Source organism: Taudactylus pleione, unplaced genomic scaffold, assembly GCF_031769625.1.
Source record: "Taudactylus pleione unplaced genomic scaffold, aTauple2 ptg000162l, whole genome shotgun sequence".
Classification (NCBI taxonomy): Eukaryota; Metazoa; Chordata; class Amphibia; order Anura; family Myobatrachidae; genus Taudactylus; species Taudactylus pleione.
In genome coordinates, this window is record NW_028284564.1 from 7,680,261 (window position 1) to 7,695,221 (window position 14,961).

The 14,961-nt window shown below is 44.3% G+C and overlaps 1 protein-coding gene across 1 annotated transcript in view; it reads left to right on the plus strand.

Annotated features, from left to right (window-relative positions):
- Window positions 1–14,961, plus strand: part of GRAMD2B (GRAM domain containing 2B) — a 68,052-nt gene that overhangs the window by 14,960 nt on the left and 38,131 nt on the right. The window lies entirely within an intron of this gene.

Here is a 14,961-nt window from a genome sequence, read left to right on the forward strand (position 1 = left end):
ACTTACCAGTGTATGGGTCCAGAACGAGATGCCAAGGTAACCTTGATGGATGCTCTGTCAGTAAAGTGGACCTTCCAGTTTGCGTACCTGTTTCCTCCAGTCCCTCTCCTTCCTCAAGTTCTTCGGAAGTTGAAACAAGACTGAGGCACAGTCCTGCTAGTGGCTCCAGCTTGGCCCAGACGTCATTGGTATTCAGATCTTCACAGTCTCTCTATCGACACTCCATTCCTGTTGTCTTGGGGTCCTTGCCTTTACCCAGACCTGGATCACCTGTCTTTGACGGCATGGCTCTTAAGACATCCCTCCTAAGGTCCAAAGGATTCTCTTGCTCTGTCGTCAACACAGTGCTTAGAGCGCGTAAGCCTGCTTCGGCTAGGATCTACCACAGGGTATGGTGTCTTACTAGAGATTACGACCCTCAGGTGTTTCGGATTTCTAGAGTCCTGGCCTTCCTTCAAGCTGGATTGGACCTCTGCCTCCGCCTGGCCTCGTTGAAAGTGCATGTCTCAGCACTGTCAGTATGGTTCCAACGTAGAATTGCTCCGCTTCTACATATACATAAATTCCTCCAGGGTGTCCTCTGGATTCAACCTTTTTTTGTCCATCCAGTGGCTCCTTGGGATTTGGCAGTAGTTCTTCGGGCCCTACAGGGTCCTCCATTTGAACCACTAGAGTCAGTGGAACTTAAGTGGCTAACTGCTAAGAATCATTCTTCTGGTGATTGCATATATAGTACCGGCCTTTCAATCACCAGACCTCTCGGCTGGTGAGGCCTCCTTGGATGTGGTCCGCACCCTCAGGATTTATGTGCACCGTACCAGTTCTCTTCGGAAATCGGACTCCTTGTTTGTGCTATATGGATTTCACAAGAAGGGATGGCCAGCCAATAAGCAAGCATTGGCTAGATGGCTTCGTATGACTATTTCAGAGGCTTACACGCAGGCAGACCTGCCTGTTCCGACATCTGTTAATGCTCATTCTACTCTGTGGGCAGCTCGCCGTGGCGCCTCGGCTGTTCAGCTTTGTAAGGCGGCCACGTGGTCTTCTGTCCAGACCTTTCTAAGGTTCTATGCCTTTGATACCTTTTGCCTCTCAGAATGCTACCTTTTGGCGCTGTATTCTCCTCTCAGCGCAGGATCGTGCCCATCCTTTAAAAGGACTGCTTTGGGACATCCCCAAGATCTCCCTGTGGAGCCTATGGACCCTGAAGAAGAAAATGAGTTCTGGTAAGAACTTACCTTTTAACTCTTTCTTCGAAGTCCACAGGGCACCTGCCCTGACGCACCTGGCTTCATATGGGCTATGTTACTGGTCACCGGTTTCCCGTTTCCTTCTCTGTGAGAGTGTGATTTGTGTGTGTGTGTGTGTGTGTGTGTGTGTGTGTGTGTGTGTACCAGTCTTCCTTCTCTCTTATCCTCCTTTGGCTTTTTACCAACTGATGTGCCTCTGGCTCAGGGATGGGGTATAGGGAGAGTATACCAGTGCATCCTGGGAGCTGAAAGCTTTTAACTGTGTCGTGCCCAGATTCAGTTCCATCACCTACACTGCAAGGTCTCCCTGTGGACCCTATGGACTTCGAAGAAAGAGAGTAAGTTCTTACCATAACTCTCATATCATTTTGGTATGCAAATAATCCAAAAATATCTTGTGAAAGCGACCCAAATCTAATCACAGAATGCATTTGTTTTATATACACCTTTTTATACACACAGCCTGCAGATAATTTGATACAATATTTTCAATTATTTTGTGGCTCAAACAAAGTTTGTGCACATACATGAAATTAATTTTTCATATACACCTTATAAACACAGACTGAAGGTATTTTATACAATATTTCTAATAACTATGTGCTTTAAACAAAGTTTTTGTACATTGAACCATCAAAAAAAGGTCCACTATCTGTCATGCTCAAAAAATTCTGTATTTCGGAATATCCCGTATTTCGGAATATTTGGATATGGGAGACTCAACCTGTATACGTTTTTGCCTCTCCTTTGCATTTTTTGCATAGTCTTGACATGATACACATGTACTATATTTATAATTGGTACTAAAATGGCATGTACTGTACATTGAGTCATGAATTTAATTACCCAGCATTACAAAACCAGCATAAATTCTAAGAATGTGCGAGAATCCAACCAGTAGCATATACTGTATATCTGTACAAAGTCCGCCAGACTGTCTTGATATAATCATATGCCTTGGGTTGTGTGCCCATTAGCTCCGGGCTACCAGCTGATTTCTTATGTTCTTGCTTCCACTCCTGACTGTGCTTTGAACACTACATTTAAGAAAAGTTACATATGAATAGACTGTCAAACTTCATATTAACCCTTAAAAAGAATTTTCTAAAGATTCATCTGTATAAAACGCAGTAAGGGTGGACACACTATTAGTTATCCACCTAAAAAAAAAATAACCTTTGTTTGTTCATGGTGCTCAAATGGTTCTGTGCTGACACAATGAAGCAAGCTATTTCTCTGTAACACGGGAGTGTTGGTTACAGTCCAACAATGTTCCATGCAGCGTCTGCGGAGCTTAATAAGTCCTGTATGACAGGGAGAGTATATCCCGTTCATTGTATTGCATCAGCACAGGGTGATTTCAGCAATCCCTGTCTCGCATCACTTTTCTGAAAGAGATGCATGCTGGGAGCTATGCAGTTGTTTTTTAGGGGTCTTTTTAGCTAGCATGCAGGTCAATATTCAACTGATGGTGAAAAAAAATAAAATAAAAATCAAACACCCAAGTAGTTAGTGACGACAAAGTTTGATAAGTGGCTGAAGACATTCTTAAATGGAGTTAAAAATAAATAGCTCACATATGGGTCTTCTAGTTGTTTTATCACAAGCGCAAACCTAGAAAGCCCTACTGTTTGAATGGGACCAGTCCTCAAAAACACAAGTACATTTCTGAGTTTCCAGTAGGAATTATGTGAATTCCATGAGGAGCACAATGCTGGTCTTGGCCTGTCATATGACTCACAATATCCTTTACTTTCATGAAGTGTACTTTATTTATTCTAATCTTTCATTTTAAGCAAAACAAGTTGCTTGTATGAAGCGTTTGCTTAATTTGTTATACAGTTTCATCAGGTTAAAGCTTTACAAATGATTGTGTGTATATATATATATATGTGTGTGTGTGTGTGTATATATATATATATATATATATATATATATATATATATATATATATATATATATATATATATAATTTATTATTATATAATTTTTTTTTTAAGTGACTTAATCTGTGAGTTTATAGTTATACCCGTTCAGTTGACAAACCAATAATCCTAGTACAATATAAGCAACTTTGTATGTGGCTATGATGTGGATAATAAGCTACATTTAGGAAAAAGTATGAAAGTCCACTGTCGTCTAAATCGTGCCATATGATGTAGAAAGGATAGATGTATGAAGACACCTCTGTAGAGCGTGAAATAAATATGGAAATATAATCAAATAACGCAACCGTGAAATCCTCATTTGGGTCACTAAGGGTACAAATATTATGGGGATGCGGTCCCAAATGCTGACGGCCCGGAAGCCGTCTGACTAAATCCCGGAATCGAAATCCTAACACTGGACTAAAGACAGAAGTCGAAATCCTGACGCATGTCTAGATCCTGATGCTTCCTGAACAGACTGCTTCCTGAACGAAGGTAAGCCGGGCAGTGTTACATCTTGGCCACAAAGGGGGAGGGTTAGGTTAGGGTACCCCCGGGGGGACTTTGGTTTAGGGTGCGGGAAGGGTTAGAGTTAGTCACCACTGGGGAGAGGTTAGGGTTAGGCACCAGCCCGGGAGAGTTAGGTTTAGGCACCACCAGGGGGAAGTTAGGGTTGGGCACCACTAAGTGAAGGTTTTGGGGGGGGGGGGGGGCTTGGGAAGGTTAGGGTACTTACCAGCCCCAGTCGGGATCACGATGGTTTGGGCTTCCAGCGTCTGTATTTAGTCTGGCAGCATTACATACCGATTCCATTATATGAATCCACCAGAGTTTAAGTTGTAAAAGTGTTTTGTCCCTGTTGCCACTTCATCTCAGTGGCCGGATATGCTACATTTAAGTTTTTCTATAGAAGTATCTTCTAAGAAATGACACTAGCCACAAATTCAGTTTTGAGACTGCAGTTTAACTCCTTGATGTCAGCCATGTGGATATGTTTCTTTCACCATTCGGTTAGCTTGGGTCACATATAATAGCCTGCAGAGAGATGGTAAGATGCAGTATATCTGACTCAAAGCTAATGTTTCATCTAGATCTTGCCAGAATGAATTTACTTGCACTTTATGCAGCCATCCAGTGACCAGGGTTATTTGTCAGCCACCTACAGGTGGTAAAAGCAGGTCTAAAGTTTAACAATGATGTCTGTGACATTTGGGTCCCTTCTATAAACAAATTATGACTGATTTAAATGTCTTTTAGGATACATAATCAAATGTGAAGCTGTGGGTGCAGGGAGGTGAGGCGGTCCCTATGACAAAGATTTTTTTCTTTCTTTTTTTTTTAACGGCGCTACTTGAGATCTAATGCAGAAAACTACAAGACATATAGGGCAAAAATCATATAAGGTGGCAAAACTTGATTGGTATCCCCTTATGTGAAGTAGTAATTTCTAATTCGTGGTCTGTCATGTGTTCACTTTGCATGACACAATATAACATCTCAGTCAATATTGAAAAAACATACTAATTTAATGTGACCACAAGTTACGTATAAACGCCTCAATGATACAAAAAATGAGATAAAACTTGTAAAGATAAAATTATAATTATAACAAATGTTCGCCAGGTAGCTACTTTACCAGATGGTAGAAGTAAACTGGCATTGGTGTTAAATGCTGGAGGGTAGTCCGGATCTCTTGAAGCCTGTGTGCCCTTCCTTCTAGCAGCCTGTACAGATGGCCCTTCTGTCCTACTTACTGCCGACGTGGGGGGGGAATTGTCCTTTAATATATTAAACTCTGATACAGACTGCTTCTGGAAGATTAGCTTCCTGCAGCCGCCCAGTGGCTCGTTCTGACTGGTCGCATTGGATGCAGCCATGTCGGGGAAAGCCCAGTATGGCGGATGGCAGCACAGTGAGAGACTAGCTGCATTAGGAGGACCTATGTACTTAGCAGACTTCAGCTGGTCCTGAAATGGCGGGGGCCCGGGTGGCAGCGTCGCAGCAGTGCAGTTATGCACAGCCAGCTAAAAAGCACCAGTGGTACCTCAAATATGGCACCAGCCGTGAGCCAATAGGATCTCGCGGACCGGCAGCCAATCAAGAGTGGCCGCTCCTGATTGGCTGCCGGTCCGCGAGCTGTGATGTGCAAGTGGCTTGTTGTGACTGTTTTGGGGGTGTCGCATCCTGTGATCCCATACGCAATAAATATGCCTCTGGTGTCTCAGTTCCCTCAGCCATTCTGTGGAACCATAAGCTCACTCAGGACTGTGACAATCCAATGATCAGCGACCAAACATGCAGATGTGGTGACACTTTACGTAGCCTCTGGGATTTGCATAGTCTCAGGTGGGCGTCTCAATACATCTTCGGGCGGCTGCAACATTTGCATATTTACACAGCAGCGGTGACGGTGGCATTAGAGTACAACTCTGAATCAGGCCCAATAGCCATAAAACAAGTTTCAAATTTGGGCTGGTCATTAAGTGAGAGGGAATCTTCCAGTACATCAGTGACTCCAAATCTCGATGTGTCCTTTGCATCTGACAGAAGTCTCCTCCACATGAATTCTATTTCCTTGTAACCCTGCATACAAAATAGATTCTATGCCCACTTTAAATAAATGCCTGAAAATGTAGTTCAAATGTGTTCAAACAGCCAGGTGCAGTTCTTAGGAACGTAAAAAATGATTTCTTTAGGACTCCGTTCATGTTAATAGTTCAGTAGAGCAGAGTGTACAGTAAACAAGTGTGGGGATAGATAGGGTTCACCAGAGTTTGTCGCCTGGGTATACAAGGCTCATCTTAGAATGTTACATCAACACAGTTAGTGTATTCAACTCTGTTGAACCCTCAAGCTACTACTCAACTATATAACACAAGTTATCACTGAATCATGTACCTTGTACTCAGACCAGAGATGTGTTTTGTACAGCCCACAAACTGTAGATTTACCAATTACATTTAGAATAGAGGCAGCTACATAGGCACTTGTGTTTTTGAGCGTTGTACTATAATGTAATTAAACTGCTTTTAATACTAGGTATATTCTAATGATTATCTGTTCTAATGGGCATATTTTTTAATATTCACAAAATGTGCTCAGCAACCATCATATGTTGTCAATGCTATTTGAAGAAATAACCGTTAAACTACAGTAGCTCTGCCAACCATCTTCTCACCTGGATTAATCAATGCACATATGCAGCCATCATTCAGGGAGAGGAAGAGCATGAAGCCTGCCAAGGGACTGGAAGGTGCCTCTCCAGCAAGGCCCTCCCCATAGGCTAGAATTGCTAAAATGAGCTAACCGGGTCCAACTCCGTAAAAGCAGAGCTTAATAAATGATTGTAATTGCAGTCTGTGGTGCTGCTCAGCGTGTGCTTGGGATGCTCCGAACAGTGCTCCACTTCCATAGGGCCAGCCGCCCTGTTACAGCGCTGATTATAGAGACAGCATTATTGAGCAATTAGCAGTAGTCTGGATAAGACGGGAGATAACTGTGATAATCTTCTGCTTTCGCCTATTCTTAAATAGCCCTCATACTAATATTTAACCTTAATCATAGGGAAACTGCTGTTTCCACATGGTTTAAGTGTAATAATTGCTTGATAGATAAATGTTTCAAACCTTAGAGAGATAAAGTGTAGAAGTTAAGTTGCACATGGCAAACAATCGGCATTTAACTGTCACTTATCTAGCACAATCTATAGCATGACAGACAGAAGTCGATTGGTTGTTTTTGGGTAACTTTTCCATCTCCCCCTAAAATGTCAAACTGCTTCATAACCAACTATTGACGGCTTAGCCCGAGCAGTCCACGCACACGCTGTGCAGTTAGGAGAGTTAGGGCTCTATTTATTAACATTATTTTTACTAAAATAAAGTGAAAAAAGGTGTTTTCACACCCTTTTCACATTATTTTAGTATCACCTATAGTTATTACAGGGCAATTGGAGTAGAATTCGTAAAATTATACTCCAACCCCTAAGCATCACTTATTTTTAGTAATCGGATCGCATTTCCCATAACTGTAATGGGAAATGTGATCTCGCCAAAGTTACTAAAAATAAATTGTAAAAAAATATTGGGGAAAGCCCTGTGATAACGCCACCTGGAGGTGGCGTTATCCAGGGTCTCCCCCGGTTACCGGTCTCCTACTCTGGTCTAACGGGGACAGCCGAGCCGGAAGTTGGTCCCAGTAATCAGCTGTGTGGTCTAAACAGACCGCAAGCTGATTACTGTAAAAAAAAAAAGAAGAAAAATAATTGATACATTTTTTTACTTGCCTGACTCCAGGGACCGGAGATCGGGCCTCCGGTGAGGACTCCCCTCTAGTCAGCTGGTCTCCCATAATGCACTGCGGCCCGGTCACCAGATGATCGGGTCCCAGTGCAGTATGGGAGATCACATCGGAGGCATGGAGGACATCACCGGAGGCCCGGATCATGCAGGTAAGTGTAATTAAGGGAGAGGGGGGGGGGTCCGCGATCGCGGGGGTGGAGCTTAGCGCCGGGGGGAAGCAGCGGCGGCCGGCGCATGCGCGGGCACTTTGTCACTGTATTTTCTGCGAAAATACCGTGACTAGTGTGCGGAGGGGATTCGCAGGGACAGAGCTTTATCGCAAGCTCTGTCCCTGCAATGGATTTGTAGTAAATCCCTGTGATATTGCCTGAATTCGCAATGCGAATTCAGTAGTTAAAATCACACTAGAATCTGCATTCAATATGCCGATTGTAGTAAATAGAGCCCTTAGTGGGAATGATAGCCATGCATTTTGAGTGTCACCATTTAATTGACATGGTTTGTCAGTTATTGTCCTTCTGATCGCTGGACCCTTGTCCTCAATATAAGCCTCATGCTGAAAAGAGACAATTGTGAGCTCTTCAGTTGTCAGTGCAAGGTTGTTCATAGGAAAGCTGATATCACTAGAACTTCCTGATATGTGACAGCTAATATTGGCCTGTGTGCTCTCAGCAGAATAGCGCATTTACATGTACAGGGTCTCCTAGGGTGGCCAATTACAAGCGATAAGTGAAGATGCCTTCTAAACTGTTATACATTCTGTTTTGAAAACTAAAATAAAACATTTTTACATATAGTAAATGCCATTATAGAGAATTTCATGTCTGGTTATTTTTTTTTTTTGGTGGTGAAAATAGAAACTGCTTTCCTTATAATACTATTGTCTAGTTACATTGGTCTGCCTACTCTGTGCTCTTTACAAAACAAAAGGTCTACATCAGGGATGGGGAACCTCCGGCCCGCGGGCCGTATATGGCCTGCAAGACCATTTTATCAGGCCCGGCCAGCTGTGGCTCTCTTCCCTCTCTTTGTTTTTTTTTCCGGGTAGCGCTGAGCACTCGGCTCAGACGCTGCCCGACTGAGCGCGGCGCCGCAGTGTGACATCAGAAGTCACGCAGCGCCGTCCAGCCCCATACCGCCCGTCGTCCTTCAGCCCGCCCGCGGACATCTTAAGCGGAGGAGGATGGAGAGGTGCAGCGCAGAGCAGTGGGACACGGAGTCAGGCAGCCCTCAGGCTGTCTGAATATCTGAGGGATGCACTCCCCAGGGAGCCTTGGTGCTGCACGCCCAGTGACTGATGACTCTGTGAGACAGTGGGTGTCTGTGCCTGCTGGAGCACCCATTGCTGTCTGGCTGCTGTAGCTATTTTGGAGGAGAGGAGACTTAACTGGAGTTGTGCAATACTGGCCTGGGTGAGTCTTTTAATTTTCCTGTGGTGCTGGGCTCTACATAGCAGGCAAGTTGATAATTTTGTATGGCCCTCGGTAGAAAAAAGGTTCCCCACCCCTGGTCTACATGAACTATTAATATACAGTACTGTGCAAAAGTTTTAGGCAGGTGTGAAAAAAAAAAAAAAAATGCTGCAAAGTAAGAATGCTTCAAAAAAATAGAAATATTAATATTTTATCTAAATCATTTCAACATTTTGGTGTGACCACCCTTTGCCTTGAAAACAGCATACATTTTTCTAGGTACACTTGTACAAAGTCAGGGACTTTGTAGGATTATAGTCAGGTGTATGATTAACCAGTGGCGTAACAAGGGGGGTGCGGGCCGCACCTGGGTGTCACACGCCGAGGGGTGACTCCAAAGGGCCGACTCCTCAGTGACAGAAGATGGGTGCTGCACTGTAGCATTACAGCTCCTGACACAATGAGGGAGCCGGCACTTTGAAACAGACTTGTCCCTGCGGGCCGCCAGCATCTCCCGGACCACAAAGTGAATAAAACTGGGGTTCGGGCCACAAAATCATGCCCCCTGTCCCGTGAGGACATGCCCCCTATTTGCCGGGGGTGCTGCTTCGCCACGCGCACAACAACCGCCTCTACCCTCACCGGCTGTCACTTCAATGAGGAACACCTCTGTGATTAACCAATCGCGCCAAACAGGTGATAATGAGCATTATTTTCATATGTAGGTTGAAACAGTCATTAACTGAAAATGAAACTGCTGTCTAGGAGGTTTAAGACTGGGTGAGGAACAGCCAAACTCTGCTACAAAGGTGAGGTTGTGGAAGACTGTTTGATGTCAAATGTCATATACCATGGCACAGCAACAAGACACAAGGTAGTAGTACTGCACTAGTAAGGTCTCTCCCAGGTAAAGATTTCTAAGCAGACTGGAGTTTGAAGTTGTGCTGTTCAAACTCTTTTGAAGAAGCACAAATAAACAGAGAACGTTGAGGACCCTGTTAATTCACAAAACACAATTAACACTTCTATATTTAAAAGCATTCTTACTACTCAGCATTTTTTCCATACCTGCCTAAAATATTTGCACAGAAACTCAGATCTACCTTTCCTCCCCTGACCTCTCCCCCTTCTCTCCTCACTCGTATCTCCAGCTGCCTCTCTATCTCTTCCTGGATGTCCCAGCGCTTTCTTAAACTTGGTCAGCTCAAATTTAGACATGTTATCTTCCCACCCTCCCGCATAACCTCCTTTCTCACCCTGGATCCAACTAGGCCCTCATCCACCCACTGGTCATCTCCAAATTGGACTATTGCAATTTCTCTTATCTGGCCTCCCTGACTCCCACCTCTCTCCACTCCAGTCTGTCCTCAATGCTGCTACTCTGCTCATCTTCCTCTCCAAATGTTCTACATCTGGCTTCCCTCTTCTACAAGACCTACACTGGCTCCCCTTCCCCTTCATAACAGAATTCACAGTTCTTACATTCACTTACAAAGCCCTCACCAAATCCTCTTCCATTTCTATCTCTCATCTCTCACTTCACACTGCTACCTTCCCACTTTGCCCAAAAAATGCATTCTGCCTCTCTAGCCAATTGATTACTTCTTCCCACTCCCGCTTCCAAGATTTTGCCCGTGCTGCTTCCTACCTGTGGAACTCTCTCCCTATCAGATTCTCCTCCTCTCTACAAATCTTAAAACGAGCTCTCAAGACCCACTCTTCCGGCTCTCATCCTAACTTACTGCTCCATGCTTCTTCCTCACTGTCTACCCCATGTGTGTCACACCTGTCTGTCTGCCTCTCTCCTTAAGAATGTAAGCTCTCACGAGCAGGGCCCTCTTGCCTCATGTGCTTCTCCTTCCTTTACTCATACGATCATATACTCCCAACTCCCCACAAGGACACCTTACTCTTGGTTGCCGATGCCCTGCTGCTTTTGAGCGTTATGATCGCTATTGCAGCAATGTTTATAAACTGTCCTTGTCCTGCATAGTTTTGAACTGTAAGTCGCTATTTTCTTGTTTGCTCATTTGTTTATGTACTTTGTGAGGCGCTGCGGAACCCATGTGGTGCCTTTATAAATAAAGGATGATGATAATATATACATTCTTGCTAAAGGAATGCAGGAAAATAGTAGGTCACATGCAGTCCAAGAAAAAGCATGCATTTGTCATCATTAGCAACATTGACCAGTCTCCTAAAGTTGCAGCATTCAAATATGTCCTCTTAACGTGTCTCTCATGCCACGAGTAAGTCGCTACTAATTTTTTTTTTCACACCTATATGTTGTAAAAACTGCATTAATAACATCAAAAAAACAATCTGCTTACTTCACAATCACTTTACTCCAAATTGATCTGTCAGAGAGTAGCAAGAGAAGGTCCTCACCGTGCGGCAATACCTACAATGCACAAATCATTTAGAATGTATACACAATTATAGTGTAAAGTAATTTTAAAAAATATTATATTATGTTTAAATATATACACATACAGTACATGCCAGACCCCACTACCATTATCTTTAACCCTCAAAAGTTTTCCTTAATTAAATATTTCCTTATTAAATAGATTATAAACATTTTATAATAAAACGCTTTCTTTTTTCTTCACCACCTCTTCGGCTATACACCACTACAGAGCCAGCCTCCTGCAGCAGTCCTGTTCTCTGCTCTCATTAGTGCAGCATGTCTGACATCCCATGAGCGCGCGCTGCACTCCTATCAGTCTGGTGGATGGTGGTGACCCGTGAGCACAGATTGTGGGAGGGGAAGGTGGTGGATTTGCACCGAAGTGCCTGCCAGGTCTGTCCACCATGACACTGCAGTGGATAGACGGCTGGCACCGCTTCTGCAGACTGCAACTGTAAACGGACCCAGTGCCACCTGCAATGCTTACCCCGCGGAGTGCATTGCACAGGCCTTGTATCGGTCAGTCTCTTTTCAACTTGCATCTAGAAAAAATAGGAGATCCCACATGTCCATAACAACTCCCTCTCCCCTGTCCCACATTAAGGGAGAAAGGATGACCATCGATGATTAGCAACCATCATTGATGTGCCATAAATGTGGCAGAAATTTTTTATTTTTTTTTCCCCCTCCTTGAACAGAGGTTATGGTGCTAAGCCCCACCCCTGGTGTACTACTCTGTCCTCACCCCTTCACTGATTGGCCAACTGCTTAGCCATGCACTTGTATCATGCCAACCAGGTTTAGGCCCCCTTTCACCGATTAAATTCAAGGCTCTGCAGTGATTACCTAAATCCCCGTGTTTGATACAATTGCTGACTCTTCTTGAGTGGAGGTCCTATTGGGGATCAGTATGAAATACCGACTCTGGAAGACTGGCGGTTCTAATCCCGACAGGTAAGTGTTTTCCTCTTCACTAACCTAATTCTCTTTGCCCCCCCCCCCCCCCTTCCCTTCCCTAACACTAATCCTCCCTTAGGGGTGCCTAACCCCCCTGTAAGTGCCTAAACCGAAGTCTCCCCCAGGGGGTACCTAACCCTCACAGGGGGGTGCCTGACCCGAAGTCCCCCTGGGAGCCCCTAAAACGCCCACCCCCACGCAGCTGTCGGCGCCCAGCTTACCTTTGATTAGGATGCCGGGCATCGGGCTCCCGGCGTAGGTAAAATGACAGGTGATGGGATTTCGACGCCTGTCATTAGACCCTTGCCGGGATTAGACAGTCGGGATGCCGATGGTCGGCATTTAGACCGTCAGCTCAATAGAAGGCATGCAGTCAGGATGCAATTACACTTGCTCCCATGGGTGTATATTCACTAAGCCTTGGATGGAGATAAGGCACCAGCCAACCGGCTCCTAATTGCCATGTCACAGGCTGTGTTTGAAAAATGACAGGAGCTGGTTGGCTGGTAGTTTACCACTTTCTAATTTCACTTTCCAGAGCTTAGTACATCTCCCCCACATTGTCAAACTAGCGGGAATGTGTTGCTGTTTGGTAAGTTTTTGGAACATTTTAAGAAGTTATTTAAACAAGACCTATAATGCTATATAACAATGTCACAATACATAGAGACTACTGTAGTATCATATCTGGACAAGCAGGGTGGCTCGAAATGCCTCACAACAAAACCTAGTGAATGACCATCATTTGTGACAGTCTGCATGTAGGGAAGCTGGTATGCTGTGGTAGGCTTAAGCCAAAGACCAGAATTGTGATTGTGCCAACAGGTGTTTTCTTAAATATCCAAAAGACAAGTCGAGCTCAGATCAATCAGTTTTGCTGCAAGAAACCATGCAAAAACCAAAAGTCAAAGTATTTAATGCATTCATACAGAAATTAAGGTATTCAGTTAGTGTACACATTGCTCCATTCTAGGGTCCAGTAGGCCTGGGGGGGCATAGATTACTGTAACCAAATTTATTTATTTATTGACTAATGGGGTTGGGAAAGGGGCCCAAACCAATACATGTGTCCTCGTACATCTAACTTCAATCCGCCTGGCCTGAGTGAGCTGGCAGGTCGATACACAAGAAAAAAAAAAAAGTGTACTGCCATACCAGCTGTCTATATTTAAACAATTAATTTCCACACTCTGTAACAATGAATTAAAAATATTGTAACTTAAGAGAATACCGGCAATCGCTTATATTACATTTAAACCCTGTGGCCACAGGATATTGATATTCTTGCTTTTTACAGTATGTCTCTTATGGTGCATACACACGGTCAGATGAACGATTGAACTAATTTAGACTGTATTAAAATGAATGGAATCGTCCAAATCTCACTGCAAACACAGCAGATGTCCGATATAGTTATCGGACAAGCTGGAACGCGCATTGTTCATCGTTGCAGGCTCACATGTCAGATTTTCTTTCAGATATGGATGATTTTAAAATCGTATCGTTCAGATCTGACAGAACATCTGACCGTGTGTATGCACCATTATACCGATGATTTTTTTATGAACTGGGAGTATAAATGTAATCCTTTCCTAGCATCCCATGCAACTCTTCCTCCTGATAATGCCACTAAGGCGCACCAGCAGACTGTACTGGTTAATTTAATTATTACTTTTACATATCTATGTGTGACCGAATCTGTAAATTGAAGCACAACGGAATTTGGCTTGGAAAAAGCCACAGCAGCATTACGTGTACTGATTAAGACTCATTCGCCCACAGATATCAGAGAGACTGTTTGGTGTGACAATGTAAGAGTACACATCTGTATGTTGTCTAAAGCTGGGTACACACCTGAAAGATATATCTGCAGATAATGGTTGTTCATACACACTGAACAACCGTCACTGCCCTCTAAAGATATATCTGTTGTGAGGACATTGGCCAATTAATCTTTTACTCTGTACACACTGGCAGATCATCTGTGTGAAATATTCCTGCAATTTACATAGTGTTATGGCCTATTGAAGAGCAGGGAAAGGAAATAAGCCCTCTATTCTCCTGTTATCCTCTGCTGCTGTACCAGCATCTGTGTCATAGCACCAGGCAAATAAAAATAAATACTATCTACGTTTATATATACTTTGAAAGATGAAAGTATGGGTCAGGGCTGTGATGGGGAGAGGCAGTGGGTGACAGGAAAGGGTGACGGGGAGAGGCAGTAAGTGACAGGAAAGGGTGATGGGGAGAGGCAGTGATTACCAGGAAAGGGTGATGGGGAAAGGCAGTGGATGACAGGGAGTGGCAGTGAGTGATGGAGAGAGAGGTAACTGGGAGAGATTGTGGATAATGGAGAGGCAGTGGGTGACAGGAAAGGGTGATGGGGAGAGGCAGTGGGTGACAGGAAAGGGTGATGAGGAGAGGCAGTGGGTGACAGGAAAGGGTGATGGGGAGAGGCAGTGGGTGACAGGAAAGGGTGATGAGGAGAGGCAGTGGGTGACAGGAAAGGGTGATGGGAAGAGGCAGTGGGTGACAGGAAAGTGTGAAGGGGAGAGGCAGTGGGTGACAGGAAAGGGTGAAGGGGAGAGGCAGTGGGTGACAGGAAAGGGTGACGGGAAGAGGCAGTGGGTGACAGGAAAGGGTGACGGGAAGAGGCAGTGGGTGACAGGAAAGGGTGACGGGAAGAGGCAGTGGGTGACAGGA